We start from the raw sequence: 20971 nt of genomic DNA on the forward strand, positions 1-20971 counted from the left end.
CTTTCTCATGGGGGAAAATTGCTTTCCACGAGATGCAAACATGATTCCGAGCGAAGCTGTCACTCATCCCTCTCCACACCTACCACGTGAGTGTCAGGTGAGGCACAGGTAGCTCTAGTCTGACTACCGTAGTTTCCAATTCCCTAGCCATATTGGCTTAGTCCAGGGGTAGAATTATGGCCCCAACTGTCAGTATCCTTCCCCAGCATTTTAAACTTGGAGTTCTAAAAGTAAGGACCTTGCCTTTTAGGTTACAGAGATGAGAGGACTGAGGGTTGCCAGTGATTGCCTACAGGAGAAAAGAAAGTCAAACACAGACAAGCAGTATGAGATACAATGAGCGCCCTTGGGCCACTGAAATATGATTGTGTGCCCAAGGTCACCTGGTATCTAGAAAATTTTCTTCAATTTTCTGAGCTTCCTTATTATCATACCATTACATTTCTATTTCTTGCTTGGATTTACCTGAGTTGGTTTTTGTCATTAGCAATTCCAAAAGTCCTTAAAACATGAATTTATATTTTATGTCAGACTTTTCTGCAAGGTGCTTTACAGTCAAGTTCCCATTCAATTCTCATAGCAACCCTGATGTGAAGGCATTGGTTCTCTCTTTCTCCCTTCACCCTGAGTGCATATCTGTGGTGGTGTGAACTTCTTTGCAAGCCTAGGATCATAGTCACTTTTTTCTTTTTGTTCTTTTGTTTTGTTTCTTTGCAACAGGGGTCTTAATATGATGCTCAGGCTTGTCTTGAATTCCTGGCCTCAAGCAATCCTTCTGCCTCCATCTCCCAAGTAGTTGGGATTACAACCACGAGCCACTGTGCCCCACAGACACTTCTTATATTTAACCAAATCATATGGCAGAATAGAGGCCTTATATCCACTTACCACACCAAGTAGAATACACTCAGACTATACCTGCTTAGATCACATGCCCAATCCAAAATAATCATGGTGGCTGGGGGAATGGAATGTGCTAACTAGCCAAACCTGAAGCTTAGGATAGATGGAGCCAGCTTCCCCAGAATCACGCAGATGTCTGAACACAAATTAAGGTGTTGCAAGGAAGGAGAAAGGAGATGAATTTAAGAGAAGCAGTCAATAAGTGTTTGTTACATACAAGGAAAAATGGAATCATGTTATTAAGATCATCCAGCTCTCTGAACCATCTGATCAATAACTCCTCCTGTTCACATTACTTCTTGTTGTGACCTCACACTTCTTCAGACTAATTTAAGACTGTGGTTCTCCAGAGGCTTCAGCTATTCTCCACAGAGAAGCTAGCTGGTTTGTCATGACTTCTAATCACTCATCCTGAGTACCAAATTGAAATGCTGATTTGGCAAGATTATTAAAAGATCTCGAGGCACTTTCCAGAACATAAAAGACTTGGTTAAAAGTAAGTATTTCTTGAGTCAATTAAAATGTCCTTGGCTGTCTTTCCTGCCTTGGTTTCCTCCTTAGTAAGTGTAAATTCAAAATAACAGGGAAATAGAAAAGGTAAAGCTTCTCTTTAGGAAAGGGTTTTCTCACACAGTTGACCGACAAGACAGATTTCCTACTGGCTGGATTGACAACAATGAGCAAATGGGTCCCCATACCTTCATCATCCTATGATTTTCAACAAGCTACTGTATTTCATTAATTCAAATTCAATTCTATTTTAACATCAAAATCAGAATGTTTCCTACTGTTGAGAGTGTCTTACAGTTAAGCTGCAGTCAGGACACAGCTGTTATTGCCTGCACAAGAGTGTACTTGGTTGTCATGTCTGGCATTGTGACTGGACAAATACAACCCTGAACAAATAAATCAAGGGCCATTTTAAGGAGAAACATGAATTTCAGTAGTTGTGAGACTTTTTGCTAAGATCTTCTAGTAAGACCAAGAAAGTGCCAAAGTTGAAACTTGCAAAATACGTGTCAGTAACCTGAAAGAAAAATTTGAAGACAATGTTGAATCATTTTTAAGAAATGTTGCACCATCAATACTCCTGATGGCATGCAGGGCAGTTATTATGTAGGCAAATATGAATAATGAATTAAAAAGTGTTTCAAAGCTAGAATTGATTATGAAGTAGTTTTAGAAATTCTTTACCAGTGTTTCATTTATACTTTTTTGTGTATGCAAGAGAGTGACGGACTATAAATCCATGTCTACCTAAGTCTACAAGCACTCTTTCAATAAGGTATTTATCCCCCTGCTTAGTGGAATATAAAACAATTGTGAATGACATTGAATGAGAACTTTTTTTTTTTTTGAGATGAAGTCTCGCTCTGTCGCCAGGCTGAAATGCAGTGGCGTGATCTCAGCTCACTGCAACCTCCGCCTCCCGGGTTCAAGTGATTCTGCCTCAGCCTCCCAAGTAGCTGGGACTACAGGTGCGTGCCACCATGACCAGCTAATTTTTGTATTTTTAGTAGAGACAGGGGTTTCACCACATTGGCCAGGATGGTCTCGATCTCTTGACCACGTGATCCGCCTGCCTCGGCCTCCCAAAGTGCTGGGATTACACCAATGAGAACATTTCTAAGGCCTCATTTGAAAATTGGGATGACAAAGACTCCCTAATAGCTGCAGAATAAAATGCAAATAAAACACAGCATTCAAAGGCCTCTAGAACGTGGCCTAAATCTACATTTTCCACTTTTGTCTCCTATTATACTTCCAAGTCCACTACACACTGTGAAATTAAATAATTCAAACTGAAAGCTGTTGGAACTTTAAATTACTCGGAGCCTTGGGAGGAATGTGGCTATGCAGCCTGAATCACATGCAGCTGCAACTTCTGCCCCCATTCCCCACCCCCCAACCCCCCCCCCCGTAATTAAGACCAAATGGCGCCAGAGATAAGACCATCTCAGAACGTTGTCCCTCCTCATGGAGTAATCTTCCTTGGAATGTAGGAATCTCTAACCAGTCAAATCACTTTAACGTATGCACTGGTCTTAGTATGGGAAATGTTGTAATCCTGTTAAAATTTCTGTGTCTCTGCCTATATAAGTGAAACCTTATCTTCTTTACTTTGAAACTCTGACCCCATTCATTTGGAGTCAGTGTCTCCCAGGTGGCCATACTCAAGCTTTGCACTCAAATAGACTCTACTTAATCGTATTTTCTGAATCTCACTATTTAAGGTTGACAATACCAAATTATACACATTGTTCCTTAAAGATCACCTGCTCCTTTTCACTTCTGTGCCTTTAAGTTGTTTCTTCCACTGAAAATGTCCCATCTCCCATCCATCTCATTTACTAGAAGGTGGTCTTGAATAGCTTCTTTAATCTCTCAATTCCTCACTTTTCTCATCTTTGAAATGGGAATCCAACTTTAGGTTTGATTTGAGGATTTAATGAGCTAACACATACAAAGCACTTAACACAGACTCCAACTAACCTGTGGTCAAGCAGTATCATCTGTGTCTTGAGAGATGAGTCTCAAAAAAGTAGTGAACTGGCCAAGGGCACACAGCTTATTTAACAGCTAAGGCAGAATAAGAACTTAGACCTCCTCACTCCCAGTACAGAGCTGTCTTTAGATTTAAGAAATGGCTCTACCTCCTCCCACCTGCTACAGCCAAATACTGCTAGACTGGTGAGAAAGATTCTTCTTTTATTTCCCCAGAAGCCTGTTTCTCCCTCTTCCTCCTTTACCTATATCAGATGTCCTAAACATGTTACTAAAAACTAAAAGGTAAAGAGATAAAAAAAGGTTCCATGTTTGAGCACATTCGATCCTGTGTTAAGCACATTAAATGAGTTTATCATTTCAGAGTCTCCAACGTAGCTATGTACATATAGAGTCACCATGAAAAAGAAATACAGTATGGATTGTTTCTCAAATTATTTAATCAGAGAACCAGAGGTGGCTGTATCACATAAGTGAGGTCAGGCCATTAAAACCTACACACTTAACTTTGCAGTTCCTTGCTGCTTAAAGAATAAGAGCCCTAACTCCTTAGCATATGAGAATCTTCATAACCTGGCCATGCTAATCCCACCACTTCTCATATATCAGCTCCATTCTCATCATTCCAGTGTGTCAGTAACAAGTTTCACAAGTTATTCCCTTTGGCTAAATGACCTTTATTCTCTTCTTCTAGTCCAGGTTTTACCGATCCCTCCAGACCTGGTTGATGGAACTAAGCCCTGAAGCCTTTTCTGAATATTACCAATCAATTAGCTGTACCCTCCTCTGTGCTCTCATGGCACTTTGTTTATGTTGGAATTGCAGCATCTCAGTGGCTCTCAGTTACCGTTGATTGATTTCCTTCTACACCTGGCTCCTGAAGGCCAAGGACTGTATTTACATCCCCAGTGAGAGGCATCCTGTAAGCACTCAGTAAAAGCCTACAATTCCTTGGCCCCCTTCTGCTGAGGCAATATTCTAAAACAAAGCTTTCCTAGATTCTCAAAGACCTGAGGTATGCTTTTTTTTCCTAGTGTAAATAACAATAGGGATACTTACACTTTAATGTCTAATAGACCCGCCAAGAACAGCAGTTATGTAAGTCTCTGTGTATTGCATAGTACTGCACATAAAATTAAGTCACCACGCATGGAAAGTAATGCATTCCTTCCTTTTCAGTCAATTGTAACCATGAGACCCTTTAGACTTAGCCACAATAAACCCTGTTTTTCTAAACATTCAAAAGACTGTCAAATATTGTTCCTCCAATTTTAATAATGTCCCTGTAGATTTGAGAGCAGAAAACATTTATGTTACTAAAACAAGGAACTCAATTAAAAGTCAACAGTATGAGATGAAAACTAGAGATTATGAGCCATGGTTCTTTTACTTATGGTAAAGGTTTCTGGCCTCTCAGATTCCCTAGACAAACGTTTCTCAGAAAACACATTTAGTCTATCCTTTGTCTGACTTTAGAAACAGTCTTCCAGCCGGGTGTGGTGGCTCACGCCTGTAATCCTGGCACTTTGGGAGGCCAAGGTGGGTGGATCACTTGAGGTCAGGAATTCAAGATGAGCCTGACCAACATGGCAAAACCTTGTCTCTACCAAAAACACAAAATTAGCTGGGCATGGTGGCACATGCCTGTAGTCCCAGCTACTTGGGAGGCTGAGGCAGGAGAACCGCTTGAACCTGGGAGGCAGAGGTTGCAGTGAGTTGAGATCATGCCATTGCATTCCAGACTGGGCAACAAGAGCGAAACTCCGTCTCAAAAAAGAAAAAACAAAAATGAAACAATCTTCCAGAAAAGGCTGTAAGTCATGACTGGCAAGTAGGGAATACTACCATTTCCATGAAAAGTAGGCATAAAATAAAAAATTCATTAATTCAAACACTGAAACACAAGGAATGGAATAGCTACAACAATGCCTTTTTCTTTTTATCTTTTTTTTAAGAAGTGGGGTCTCAGCCGTGTGTGGTGGCTCATGTGTGTAATCCTAATACTTTGGGAGGTGAGGTGGAAAAATCACTTGAGCCCAGGAGTTTGAGACCAGCCTGGGCAATATGGCAAAACACTGTCTCTCAAAAAAAAAAAAAAAAAAAAATACAAAAATTAGCCAAGTGTGGTGGTGTGCGCCTGTAATGCCAGCTACTCCAGAGGCTGAGGTGGGAGGATGGCTTCAGCCCAGGAGGCGGAGGTTGCAGTGAGCTGAGATCGTGCCCCTGAACTCCAGTCTGGGCAACAGAGCCAGACCCTGTCTCAATTAATTAAATGAATGGCCACAGACCTCGTCCCAGAAGTAGTGAGTCAGAGTAAGGTCTCTGGGAGGTGGAGGGATTGAATGGGAGAAATGATCTTCCAAGGCCCTTTCCAAGGCTCCCAAAATCTTGGAGCTTTACTCGCCAGGCATTGCGGGCTTTCCTGACATCGCTGGCTTTCCTGACATTGCTTTTCAGTGGTGCAGGAGCAGAGAGCTTCGCTGTCCAGAGCAGCAGGCAGGCATGGCGACAGAGGCATAGTTGAGCAAAGGACAAGGAAAGGGGCCTCCAGGGAAGCCAGAGCTGACTGAAGTGTTCTTGGGAAGATCTATTCATTGATTTTGTACCAAACCTGCACCCTCATTTTGTACCAAAATGTACCAAACCTGACACACCTCAAAGGTGGCACCAGATGGGTGTGAATGTCACACACAGGAGTAAAACTTTTCCTAGAGCAAATGATAACGAGAGAGCTGAAGGCAGATGCATGCTTGAACCCTCATATGGGGGCTATGTGGGAGACCAATAGGTCTGTGAAAGAGAACTCCAGTCAGAGTAAGAAATACAGCACACAAATAGAGAGTCTTGGTCCTGGGAGTGCTCACAGGCACTCCTGGAGCTTCCATTATCATGAAGCAACTGAACCACTTGAGGCTATCAACCAACTTCAGAAATTATGCCATCAGTGGCTGAGGCCAGAGATCCACTCAAAAAAGCACATTTGGGAAATGCTGATACTAGAGCAGTTCCTGACCATTCTGCCCAAGGGGACCCAGAACTGGGGGCAGAAGCATCATCCACAGCATGTCAAACAGGCTCTGGTCCTGGTGGAACGCTTGCAGAGAGAACCTGGTGGAACAAAGAATGAGGTCACAGCCCACGAGCTGTGAGAGGAGGCAATGCTCTTGGGAGGAACAACAGTGGCCCCAGGCTTCAAGTGGAAGCCAGTAGACCTCGAACCAATGGGTCTGTTCTAGAAAGAATACTGGAATACATACAGGGTACTACAAGAACAGCTGGGCTGGAATACTCACAAAGAAACCCAGCCTGTATATGAAAGAGCTGTGCATGTTCAACAGATTTTAGCCCTTTCTGAGCACAAAATCACCAGAGACTGGAAGATTGCATCTAAGCTCATCTGGCCTGAGTCCCAGAGTTTGTTGACATTTGAAGATACGGCTATGTACTTTTCTGAGGAAGAATGGCAATTATTAGATCCTCTTGAGAAGACTCTCTACAATGATGTAATGCAGGATATCTATGAGACTGCCATCTCTCTAACGTTAAAGCTAAAAAATGACACTGGAAATGACTATCCTATAATATCTGTTTCTGCAACTGAAATACAAACAGCAGGATACAAAGTATCAAAAAAGAACAGAATGAATATTGCCCAGAAAACAAAGGGCAGGGAAAATCATGGTGATACCCACAGGGTACAGAAATGGCATCAAGCTTTTCCAAGGAAGAAAAGAAACTTACAACTTGTAAACAAGAGCTTCCAAAAGTTATGGATCTTCATGGGAAAGGCCACACAGGAGAGAAACCTTTTAAATGTCAGGACTGTGGGAAAATCTTCAGAGTTAGCTCTGATCTTATTAAGCACCAGAGAATTCACACTGAAGAGAAACTCTATAAATGTCAACAATGTGACAGGAGGTTTAGATGGAGTTCAGGTCTTAATAAGCACTTCATGACACATCAAGGAATAAACCCATATAGATGCTTATGGTGTGGGAAAAGCTTTAGTTATGACACAAATCTACAAACACACCAAAGAATTCACACAGGAGAGAAGCCCTTTAAATGTCATGAATTTGGGAAAATATTCATTCACAAATCCCACCTTATTAAATATCAGAGAACTCACACAGGTGAGCAGCCTTATACTTGTAGCATATGCAGGAGAAACTTTAGTAGGCACTTGAGCCTTCTCAGATACCAGAAACTCCACAGAAGACGGGAAGTATGTCCAATGTCTCCAAACTGAGGAAAGTTACCATGTAGAGCTTGATTTTAGATGTGATGAAAGAATACAAAATTGTGAGGCACCCAATGATAGGAATCTGTCATCAATAGAACATTTGGGAGGGGTACATGTTATGCTTCACAAAAGTTATCTAACCTGTCTTATTCAACATTGCATCTTTCGTGCCTAGCACAAGACTGATACATAATTAGTATTTTATTAACAAAAAAAGAAAGTGTAGCTATGAGATATCTTTACCTATCTATACGTACGTATCTGGTTATTCAAAGCTTCCCCATCCCCAGTCAGTGCCTGAGATATACGATGGTCAAGACTCTTAGACTCATTCTTTATTCTTTGTCAGGAGAGATGGAAAGTAAGAGTACCTGGGCCCTCTCAAGGGAGTTCAGAGAGAATTACTAAGTTAGGGACAGTTTCAACAGCTATCATTCTATCTACGTGAACAAACAAACCCAGGACTCAGGGAACTTTATAACAGAAAGAGGATTCAGTGTTTGCCCTGGGAGAAGTGCCCCACTCTAGTTGCTTCTTTCTTGAGTACCCACTACCACAATGTCTTCTGTCAAGGAATTACAAGTAGCAAGGGAAGGTCTGGCTACAAGGACAGACCTAGGGACCTTGCAAGCACTTGATATCTCTTCTCTTGCTGACTCTGTCAACACAGACATACAAAATGAAATGATGAAGGAGGCAGTCTTGGCCCTCATCCAGGTATCTGTTTCTTTGTGGAAAGTACACATAAGTAATGAAGGTCTTTTTCTGACTTTCATTATGTGCACTGGACGGAGGCTTTCAAACTGGTGCCATACTGCTGCACAGCCTAAAGGGAAGTCTGTCCTTATGGCTGATCAGCTACAACCCTATATGCCTGAATACTCTGCAAGAAGGCCTGGAGGTTTTGCAAAACTGATTTATTGAGAATGGCAAGGAGGGCCCTGTGACCTCTTAGCTTTGGTGCACAGCTAATACCAGGAGGGAACATCCTGAAGTGTCAGAGCAAAGTAAGGCATGTGGCTTAGAGTAATGACCCCAGTCAGGGCCAGGCAAGATGGAAATTGTTTACTCATGTTATTGGTTTTCCTGTCTTCCCTACTGGCCAAAGTGACTATCTCTTATGAAGAGACAATGTGATGTCAAGGAAGTTGGAAGGCATGGATTTACATCTGTGTCAGATCCTGGTTTATAAATGTTGGCCAAGCCTTCTATATATTTATTATTTCATAAAATTGTACTTTTAAATGAAAATGGCATGTTTCGTTAGATTTAGACATTAAACAAAAATGTTGTTACCAAAATAATGAATGAATGAATGAATCAATGAATGAGGTGGGGACTCACTTTGTCGCCCAGGCTGGAGTACAGTGGCTAGGTCATAGCTCACTGTAGCCTAGAGCTGCTAGGCTCAAGCAGTCCTCCTACTTTAGATTCTGTGTGAGCTGCCACAATGGACTATCTTCTTTTTCTTTTCTTTCTTTTTAAAACTCTTCTTTTCCTCACACCGTATGACCTCTGAGGCTTCAACTACTCCTTATCTGGCATGGTTCCCACATGATCCCCTGGGCTGTCATCTTCTCTAGATGTACTAGCATTGGTCAAGGTTTTCAGACACTTTCTGAAATATACATTTCTAAAGTCTAGGGTACAATGTTCTTGCTCTTCACTGCTAACAAGCTACACTGACCATCACGTTATCAAGTTCTCATCAAGTTTGTATTACGAAAATCTTTACCAATGGGTCAGAATTAAGTCCACAGTACCAGTGGTCTCTCAGTGGGTTGAGAAACAAAGTTGTTGATACGATAGAAAAGGATGTGTAGAACTGCTTAATCATTACATAACCAAATAGTTGAAATCTGCCATCACTCACGTATCCTGCTACTGTCAGACTGTACAGAGTTAGCAAGAAAAATCCACAAATAAATGGCAGAAGGGAATCACAATGGACTAAGGAGCTTTACTCACAATCTGCCAACTACCCCATGTAGAAAGTGAGGCTCAGAGAGATTAGATGACTTATCCAAAGCTATATTCCTATTAAATAGTAGAGCCAGGATTCAAATTCAGTTTATTTTATATAGAGACACCAACCAGGCACTAGAGGAAGATTGCTTGGGGTCAAAATGTGGTTATTTTATTTTCTAATGGAGACATCTTTTGCAATTTTCCTAAACACTTTGTTCTTTAGTTTCTTATCCACAAAATGGAGAAAATAAGTGAAGGTTAGCTAATACATAAGAAATGCACAGGACAGTACTCTACATAGTAGGTGCTCAATATGTATATAATACGCATAATAAATTATGACTCCGTATTTTTTTTTTTTTTTTTTTGAGACAGAGTCCAGGCTGGAGTGCAGTGGCACGATCTTGGCCCACTGCAATCTCTGTTTACTGGGTTCAATCGATTCTTGTGCCTCAGCCTTCCAAGGAGCTGGGACTATAGGCAAGCACCACCACACCTGGCTAATTTTTCTATTTTTTAGTAGAGATGCGGTTTTTTGCCTTGTTGGCCAGACTGGTCCTGAAGTCCTGACTTCAAGAGATCCAGCTGCCTCAGCCTCCCAATGTGCTAAGATCACAGGCATGAGCCACTGTGCCTGGCCTCCACATTTTTGTTTTGAGACAGGGTCTCGCTCTGTTGTCTAGGGTGGAGTGCAGTGGCATGATCACAGGTCACTGCAGCCTCAACTTCCTGGGCTTGGGCAATCCTCCTACCTCAGCCTCCTGAGTAGCTGGGACTACAGGGATGTGCCACCACATCCAGCTATTTTTAAGAATTTTTTTGTAGAGACAGTGTCTTGCTATGTTGTCTAGGCTGATCTTGAACTTGTGAGCTCAAGTGATCCTCCTGCCTCAGCCTCCCAAAAAGCTGGGACTACAGATGTGAGCCACTGTGCCTGGCATCATATTGTTTATAGATGGGACTCACAATATGGTCCCAGAACATAGCTTCTCTTATCTTTATCCAAATGTTCTCTACCAACCCTCTTCTGCCCTCAGAGCTATGGATATCCTTAGAGAACATAACTTCAAAATAAGCAAATGCAATGATTCTATTCCCACCACCAGTCCTGCTTATTTTTGTTGTTAAAAAGAGAGAGAAAGAGACTGAGAACGAGAGCGAGAAAGAAAGTTAACCCTTACCTTACCTTAAATCATACTTCTTTGGGTAGAAACAGAAGAATGAGAAACTCCACCTAACAGAGAAATGAACTAGGGATGTATTGGTCAGAAAAGATGTTTCTCCTAGAAATCTACCTCAAAAGTCTAAGAATGTCAGCAGAACTCAAACTGATATTTAATGAGTACATATTAAGCATTTACTCAACAGGTGGTAAAATTACCACAAGACCTAGTCTTTGCTCCCAAGGTCCTCCTAAGCTAGCAAAGGAGAGGTATTCACGCTCCTAGTTTCTTGGCAGAATATATTAAGTGCCAAGATAGAGTCTCAATCAACATGTTCTGAGATCAGAACAGGAAAAATGACATTTTACTTTGGGGGAAACATCTGAGATTGACATGAAGAACAACTCCATGTCCTTTTCTACCTTTTCTTTCAGCGAATGACAGAAAAGCATGTGGTTTTCCTTTTTTTTTTTTTTTTTTTTTGAGACGGAGTTTTGTTTGTTGCCCAGGCTAGAGTGCAATGGCGCAATCTCAGCTCACTGCAACCTCCACCTCCCAGGTTGAAGTGATTCTTTTGCCTCAGCCTCCCAAGTAGCTGGGATTAGGGGCATGTGCCACCACATCCGGCTGATTTTTAGTATTTTTAATAGAGACGGGGTTTCTCCATGTTGGTCAGACTGGTCTCGAACTCCCAACCTCAGGTGATCCACCCGCCTCGGCTTCCCAAAGTGCTGGATTACAGGTGTGAGGCACTGCACCCGGCCGTGGTTTTCTTTTCAGGTAAGAATGTTCTGAAAATAGTGGTGATGGCTGTACAACTGCATAAATATACTGAAAACACTGAATATGTATACTTTTAAATGGTGACTTTTATGGTATTGAATTACATCTCAACAAAGCTGTTATTTTAAAAACAGAATTGAGACACCATAAAGTTGAAGCCCCTTTTACCACCCCTGCCAGTCAAATCCCCACAAGTTACCAATATCATCAGTTTAGTATCATTCTTTGTTATACCTTTATCCCTCGCAATGCCTAGCTGAAGTCCTTGCACACAGCAGGAATTTTAGGCATTTGTTGTATAATAATTTTGTACATGGATAAGATAATACTTTGTTCTTTTCAGCATAATATAGATCCTTTTGTACTTACCACCACATAAATTCAATAGTTCAGGACCAGGCAGCTTTAGAGTGTAGTGTATGTTAACACCACACATGCCACGTGCAGTAACAAAAGAGAATAGTACTCACTGGCTTAAAGCTCACCAATCACAAATTCAGTTAACAGAAAACCTTGATATGGAAGTTCATGAAAATAAGGAGATACTTTGCATCTGTTCCCTTGGTTTACAAAGGGTTTGAAATAAATGAAACCAGGTTTGGCGAGGCTATTGCTTTATAGCCCACAACAGCAAGCTATAAACAAAGGATTTCTCACTAGGTCAACCCAACTTATATAGAGACCTTAACCAGTCTCATAAAAAGACTTGTTCCTTTGGGAAGCCAAGGCAGGAGGATCACTTGAGCCCAGGAGTTTGAGATCGGCCTCAGAAACATAGTGAGATCCCATATCTTCAAAAAAGAAAATAAAAACTAGCTGGGTATGGTGGCAGGTGCCTGTAATCCCAGCTACTCGGGAGGTTGACGCATAAGAATCACTTGAACCAGGGAGGTGGAGGTTGCAGCGAGTCAAGAGTGTGCCACTGCACTCCAGCATATATATATAAAGAAATTGCTAAGAGACTGGTGGACCTATAGAGGCCTACAGTTGGAACAAGGAGTTCTCAGTGTATACAGACTTTGAGACAGATGTCCAGTACTGCGATCTCCTCCAATAATGGGTTCGTGCACATCATTCTGAAAGACAGAATGAGTCTCAGCAGGAGACTCAGGAATACATCAGAAATTGGACACTGAGGTAGAAAATTCCACACAGGCCGGGTGCGGTGGCTCACGCTTGTAATCCCAGCACTTTGGGAGGCCGAGGCGGGCGAATCACGAGGTCAGGAGATCGAGACCACGGTGAAACCCCGTCTCTACTAAAAAATATAAAAAATTAGCCGGGCGTGGTGGCGGGCGCCTGTAGTCCCAGCTACTCGGAGAGGCTGAGGCAGGAGAATGGCGTGAACCCGGGAGGCGGAGCTTGCAGTGAGCCGAGATCGCGCCACTGCACTCCAGCCTGGGTGACAGAGCGAGACTCTGTCTCATCAAAAAAAAAAAAAAAAAAAAAAAAAAGAAAATTCCACACAGATACCAACGTAGATATCCTCTTCTCTCTCACACAAATACATAGTAAGCATTACATAATCAGTGATATGTATTAAACATCAACGGTTTGCCAGACACTGTTCTAGATTGATGAGGATCTGGAGATCAACAATGCAGATGCAATCTCTGCCTTGACCAAGTAAGATTTCCAGCAGAAACAGGGAAGTGGGCAGTACTCTCAAAGAGGAAGTATTTACTCAAAGAGCCCTGATTAGGAAGTTGACCTTTGAAAAGATTCAAAGGAGACTTTATCCTGAAAAATAAATGTTATTGTGGCAGTTTTAAAAAATGGCCAGCCTGGGCAAAATAGTGCAACACCATCTCTACAAAAAACAGAAAAATTAGTTGGATGTAGTGCCATGCACCTGTGGTCCCAGCTGTCCGCGAGGCTGAGTGGGAGGATTGCTTGAGCCCGGGAGGTTGAGGCTGCAATGAGACGAGATCATACCACCGCACAACAGCCTGGGTGACACTGAGACCCTGTCTCTAAATTAAAAAATAAATAATAAAATAAAAATTAAAATGACCACAAATTCTTTGATACTCCATCTACCAAGAGGTTAGGAGTCTATGTTCCCTTTCCATGAATCTGAGTGGACTTGTGACTCCTTCAATCAATAAAGTATGGCCAAAGTAACACTAATGTGACTTCTAAGGCTAGGTCACTAAAAAAGGCCATGACATTTTCATCTTGGCCACTAAGACATTCACTCTTGGAGCCCTTAAGCACCATGTAAGCAGTCTGATTGCTTAGAGACTGCCATGAGAGGAAGCCTGGGCTCCACGTAAAGGCCACTGGTAGGTGCTCTCATCAACAACTGCAGCTGAGCAGAGCCTTTGAGTCATCCCAGCCCTAGTGACAGGTATGTAAGTGATGCTTTCGGAGGATTTCAGTTCCTAGCAGTCAAGTCACTCTGAGCCATTCAAGCCTTCCCAGTTGGGGCCCCAGATATTGGGGAGCAGAAACAAGTTCCTGCCATGTCCTCTCTGAATTCCTGACCCACAGAATCTATGAGTAAAATAAAATGGTTATCTTATGCCATTAAGTTTTGGGCATGCTTTAATGATGACCGAAGATGTATTGTCAAGCCAAAGAAACTGGAACAAAGATGGGAACTGATACAGAAGCAGACAGCTATAGAAAATATGAAAACTGGCTGGGTGCAGTAGCTCATGCCTGTAATTCCAGCACTTTGGGAGGCCGAGGTGGGCGGATCATGAAGTCAGGAGTGTGAGACCAGCCTGGCTAACACGGTGAAACCCCGTCTCCACTAAAAATACAAAAAATTAGCTGGGCATGGTGGCGAGCACCTGTAATCCCAGCTACTCAGGAGGCTGAGGTAGGAGAATTGCTTGAACCCAGGAGGCAGAGGTTGCAGTGAGCTGAGATCCTACCACTGCACTATAGCCTGGGCGACAGAGCGAGACTCCGTCTCCAAAAAAAAAAAAAAGAGAAGAAAATTGTGTTTTCTTTGTCTAAGCCTAGTTGGAAAGAAACCACTGTCCCATCAGAAGGGACTAAATAAATTGTAACTCTTTTGATTGTTATCTATTTTATCTACAGATGCTATAATAGAAAACGTTTCAGTTGTTAGGAACAATCAGTGCAGTCGAAAAGGAATATGGGTAAGGCACTACTCTGCTTGGCTTTTCAGGATGGGGCTAACATTCCTATGATGCCATTCCAAGTTGTCCATGAACCCATTTTTGCCTCTTTCTCTTGATGCAAGTACATAATAGGTATTCAGTAACTTTGTGGAATGACTGATAGAGTCTAAGGAGGTAGGGGACAGAGAAGATACTCCGGACAAAGCAGAGACCACGGTAGGCAAAGGTAATGAAGATGGGGGTACTGAGAAGAACAGAGAGACTCACTTGAACCTTGTTCTTCATCCCTCTCCATCCACACACCTTACCTTGACATTCATGAGCTCACATCTTTAGGCCTTTAAACTGTTCTCATTATTTGAAGTATTACTTTTCCATCTGTAGATGAACTCCTGTTCATTCTTCACATCCCAGCTCAATTATAATTTTCTCTGCAGCCTCTGACACTACCCCACTCCAAGTGGAATTAATCACCCTATTCTACTTTCTTGCAACACTTTCCACCATCTTATCTCTTGCTTCTGTACCTATGTGCCGAACACCAGGTTAGAAAAGAAAGATGACTATCCTTGAGAAGTCCCCATAATTAAGAGAAGAGACTAAAAACACAGTCACGCTGCAACGTCATAGGAGCTGCAGAGAGGCAGGATGTTGACGGAAGATAAATCTCCTTCAGGAGGATATCAGGAAGTATCACAAACCTTGTGACATTTGAGGCAGGCCTTGAAACTGAATAAAGATCAAAAGGCTGCCTGGGGGAAATCTATGGAATCACAACTGCAAAGGTCTCAAAAAGGAGCTGCTGAGTTAACAGGAACATCAGGTCAGATCAATCTTTTCCCTCCCTACTGCCGGAGATTCCCCGCTCTAGTTATTCCAAGTTCCCTTATTACAATGCCTGAAGTCACACAGTTTTCCCAATTACACGAATAAAGTGTATCAAAAAGCACCTTGCATTTGAACCAGGAAGTCATTTAAAATACGAGCCAGTAATACATGAAAATATATTCAAACTCAGTAGCAAAGAAATCCAAATCAAAACAATTATTTTTTCACCTATCAAATTATCAAGTATTAAAAAATTAAAATGTCTAATATCAAAGAAGAATCAGGGAAGCCAAAACTATCCTTTCTGAGAGCCAATTTGGTATGATGCATCAAAAGCCTTACAAATAGCTATACCCTTTGAATCAGACCCTCTTTTGTAGAAATTCATCCTGAGGATAAAAGTCTTTGCTCTAAAGATTATCACAGCATTATCTATTATAAAATAGCGGAAAATACTTAAGGACTAAAATATCCAAGAACAGAAGAATCAAATAAATTTGGCACTGCAATAATTGTAACAGTTACCATTTATTTATAGAGTGCTTACAATGTGCCTGGAATTATCATATTTAATACCACAGAAATCCATAAGGTAGTTATGTAAGAGAATGTTGAATGGGACTTTTTCAGTTGCCCCACAATTGGTAAATAGAACTCACAACTAAAGACAGAGAGGAGGCGAGTTCCCCACAAGGTAAAGACAGCAGTCAATAACTGGTGCCAGGCTAATTAAAGAATTTATTAAGAAGCCATACTATGGGCCAGGCATGGTGGCTCACGCCTGTAATCCCAGCACTTTGGGAGGCCGAGGCAGGCAGATCATGAGGTCAAGAGATCAAGACCATCCTGGCCAACATGGTGAAACCCCATGTCTACTAAAAATATAAAAAATTTGCTGGGTGTGGTGGCATGCGCCTCTAGTCCCAGCTACTCCAGAGGCTGAGGCAGGAGAATGGCGTGAACCCAGGAGGCGGAGGTTGCAGTGAGCCGAGATCGCGCCACTGCATTCCAGCGTGGGCAACAGAGCAAGACTCCATCTCAAAAAAAACACCAAAAAACAAAAAAGAAGCTATACTATGAGATCTTCTATCCCAACCATGTGTTCCTGCACTGTCCCTCTCCCCCCAGAGTCCACAAAAGAAGAGCAGAGGTAAGAGGAGAAATCTTGGATTCCTTGACCTACTATAATGTGCTGTATTTTGGGGTGGTCCTCTCCCTACCCCATGGTGGGCTCCAAGATCATCAGTTACAGAGACTAGGGGTACCAAAAAAAGAAAAAAGAAAAGAAAAGGTTTGGGGTAAAAACTTTTAAAAAGTGTAATGTCTTGTGAATACCTGATCAGGCAGTTGACTTACAGATTTGGCCTGCACCAGTCTGGACAGAGGAAGGAGAAACTGAGCAAGAAGAAGCAGCACTGCTGTTACCCCACTGTTTGGCACAGATATGTCTTCCCTGGGTCATACAGTCCATAGAAATTGCTGGTCTTAAGCCCTCTTGCCAGTTCCCCACCCAAAAGGGCTGCCCAATAAGCAAGTGGACCGGGGCCAGGTGGTACCAGAGGAGAGTGAGGATGTCCTGAAAGAGATGAAAAGAACTAAATACCAGTTTCTTCTCCAGGTCTGGAGATCATGCAGTGAGGAAGCCCACCCTCTAAAGAACTCACAACAATGGGGAGTGGACCCACAGACAGTGCTAGACAGGCAACCTGTAAATGCCATCTAGGAGGACCCAAGAGAAGCCAGTTAAGAGACTCGTATCCTTGTCCCTCACCCTCTTGCTCATTTTACACATTGGGAAACTGGGCACTGGAATGACTGGAGACCAGAAGGGCCAGGGAAGAAATATCAGAGAGAGACTGTATCTCCTCCCACCCCATACACTCTCCAAGGTGAAGAATGGGGAAGAGGAGTAGAAAAAATAAGCCAGGCCAGGAGTGGCGGCTCACGCCTGTAATCCCAGCACTTTGGGAGGCCGAGGCTGGTGGATTACATAAGATCAGAAGTTCGAGACCATCCTGGCCAACATGGTGAAACCGTGTCTCTACTAAAAGTACAAAAATTAGCTGTGCGTGGTGGCACATGCCTGTAATCACAGCTACATAGAAGGCTGAGGCAGGGTAATCACTTGAACCCAGGGGGCGGAGGTTGCAGTGAGCTGAGATCATGCCACCGCACTCCAGCCCAGGCAACAGCAAGTCTCCATCCCAAAAATAAACAAACCAAGTCCACCTTTTCCCACTTCATATCCCAACAGCCACAAGCCTGGTTATTGTAACGGGAGTAAGTAAACCTTTCAATTAGATATACTGAAGTTTTCAAATGGTCAACTTTCAGTAACCCAGTGTGACCAGGAGGTTGTGAACTCTGCCTCAGGTATCATCTGTCCTTGAGAGGAGAAGGGAGATTTGGACAGAGCAGTTGGGAGTTCCGACTGGAGAAAAACACAATCGTTCATGTTTGCACCCCTCTAAGTGAAAACTATTCAATGAACAGGCTAAGGTTGCCATTATCTCTATTTTACAGACTAGGAGATTAAAGCTCAGAAAGATTAAGAAACTTGCCCACACCCACAAAGCATATGGGAGGTTTAGTTTGGATTCCAATCCAGGACTAACCTCAGAGCTCATGCTTTTTATGATTACATGAGGATTTTTCAAAATAGCATCCAACATATCCTAAGCGATCTGCAAAGCCAGTACACATTTCTTTTGTCAATCTTGAGTTTTCAACTCAAGCATGATCTTCTTAAAAAATATCAGCATAGTCTCGACTATCTGAATCATCTTGCAGGTGAATGCTATTCCTTGATTGCCAGCATTTGCATTTAAAATCTTACAGATATCAAGTAGTAAGTTCCTTAATTTTCATATACTAATGACTAATCAGAAAGGACAGAGGTGACAGCTTATAAATAACATGGTCATACCAATTAAAAGCCAATGCCTTGCTACACAAAGCAGTTTCACCGTAGTTCAAACAAAGAAATGTGGTAGGAAAAAAGCATGGGACACAGGACAGACAGGCGTCAAAGAAGTGCCATATTCACATCTGAATCACCAATTTAGTTCCAGCAAAATATCTACTGTTGTTAATGTGAATTATATGGATTCTGAAGTTTTAAATTGAATTTGTAAATTTGTTTTCATCTATAATTGTAGGAGAGCTATAAGAACATGTTTACACCTCACAGTTTGTTTATACAAATTTTGGTAACGTAATAATTAAAATAATTCAACATCAAGAACCAGTAAAAACATATGTTTAAAGTGTCCTTATTACACATGCTTGAGAAGCTCTGTGGCCATTAAAACCTATGTTGTAGATGACTATTTTGTGATGCGGAAATATTTTCTTTTTTTTTTTTTTGAGGCGGAGTTTCATTCTTGTTGTCCAGGCTGGAGTGCTCTCAGGTCACCGCAACCTCTGCCTCCTGGGTTCAAGCGATTCTCCTGCCTCAGCCTCCAAAGTAGCTGGGATTACAGGCATGTGCCACTGTGTCCGGCTAATTTTGTATTTTTAGTAGAGATGGGATTTCTCCGTGTTGGTCAGGCTGCTCTCCAACTCCTGACCTCAAGTGACCCACCCACCTCAGCCTCCCAAAGTGCTGAGATTACAGGCGTGAGCCACCGCGCCCGGCCAGGGAAATACTTTCAATATATTAACTTAAAGCACACAAAGGGTGAAACAGCCTCACCTTCATTTTGTAAAATATACATAGCGAATATAAATACAGGAAAAAGAGACTAGGAAATACTCTAAAATATTAATGTTTAGGCTTGACAGGAGTATTACAAGTGCTATTTATTAATATTGTTATTTTTGTGATGTGTGTTTATAATTACTTTATTGTGAATAAAACAAATATTAACAAAAAACCCATTTTTAATAGCATATACTATGAAAGTTCCCAAAACCTGTTGCAAAACAAAAAAAAAACCCAAAACCAAATCACATTTTCAATTCAATTCCAATTCACTCTTTTTTCACCAAAGCAATATAACCAATCCTGAGTAATATTTGTTCAAAACTTAAAAGCATATAAAGCACTAATGAACCAGTAACTTACTGTGCTTTAGGTACCAAGGCTACAAGAACATGAACAAAGGGCATGGTGCACTGGAAAAGCTACCATTTTAGGGGAAGCACAGTGTAAACCAACAGTTACTGAGTGGAACTAAGGCCTGACAGTGACACAGGTGAGCTGGAGGAAGGAGCTTCATAATTCATTCTGATGAGGTGGATGGTGCAGGAAAGGCTGCCACAAGGTGGCAAGTGAAATTAGTCCTAGGAATGTATGAGGAAATGAGGGCACAGAGGTGAAATGGCAGATTACCCACAAGTAAAATCTAAATATAGGTCTTATGACACTAACCTCATTGACCACACTAGACCAACCTCTTCTGGACTCCTATGGCACTGGTCTTTGTCATTTGTGTAGTATGTACTGCCTGGCAGTACATTCTACGTTCTACATTCAAGCTGCTTCCCCAACAAGACTATAAACTTTGAGGGGAATACTATGTACACTGTAGATACTTATGTACACTGTAGATACTTACTATCTGTTAATGACAGTATCTTCAAGTGGACCTCTAACAGGTTTTAGCCTCAATAAGTTATAGTCTCTGTTGGTATCCAAAAAAGTAAATCCAGGCACAGTGGTGCACCTATAGTCTCAGCTATTCAGGAGGCTAAGTGAGAGGAGCACTTGAGCTCAGGAGTTTGAGGCTGTAGTGTGCTATGGTCATGCCTGTGAATAGCTACACACACACACACACACACACACACACACACACACACATATCCCTGGCCTATACTCAATGTTTTCCTCTAGGAAATTATATGAAAAGATCAAAGCAACAAACTCATTTCAACAATCCTCATGATACTATAGGTAAAACTTAGCACTTTCCCCTGCTCTTTCAAGTCAGCAGAACTCCATTTGGCATGTTCTTCCAATGCACGCTAAGGAAAGACACACTGTCTACCCGAGAAAATCTTCCCAGTGAACTGTGGTAATAGTTAATGACACCTAAATGTTATGGCTCATGAACATGGGTGAAACTCTGACATGCCACCTATATGACACGACAGGCCTGCACTGTATATGACAGTGAATAACTGGAAGTAACAAATGTTTAACTGGGGGAATGTGCACACAGGTGTGGTACATTCACTTACGTGATATTTATAAGACTTACGTACATGTCTAGTATTTACTTTAAATATTCCAGCAAAGAAATAGAAAAATGGATAGATGAAATGTGATGAAATCTTGATAAGATTTGAAATTGTGTGCATCAGTATTCTTTATGCCATTTTCTTTTGTGTATGGCTGAAATTTTTCATAATTAAAAATTGGAAAAAATACTATGTAGATATAAGTGAAAAAATTCACAATGTTATAATAAAAAAATAAAGTGACAACTGATGTTGGCTATAACTATGTAAAAAATGAGTGTGTGGCCAAAATAACAGCAATA

At 41.8% G+C, this 20971-nt stretch overlaps 1 protein-coding gene and 1 pseudogene across 3 annotated transcripts in view; one reads left to right on the plus strand and one right to left on the minus strand.

Moving 5' to 3' along the window:
• Nucleotides 1-20971, minus strand: part of GAB2 (GRB2 associated binding protein 2) — a 199583-nt gene that overhangs the window by 157584 nt on the left and 21028 nt on the right. The gene's annotated exons all lie outside the window — the stretch shown is intronic.
• LOC116476743 (zinc finger protein 75D-like) lies at nt 6126-7657 on the plus strand (annotated as a pseudogene).

This window comes from Hylobates moloch, unplaced genomic scaffold, assembly GCF_009828535.3.
Source record: "Hylobates moloch isolate HMO894 unplaced genomic scaffold, HMol_V3 SCAFFOLD_11, whole genome shotgun sequence".
NCBI lineage: Eukaryota > Metazoa > Chordata > Mammalia > Primates > Hylobatidae > Hylobates > Hylobates moloch.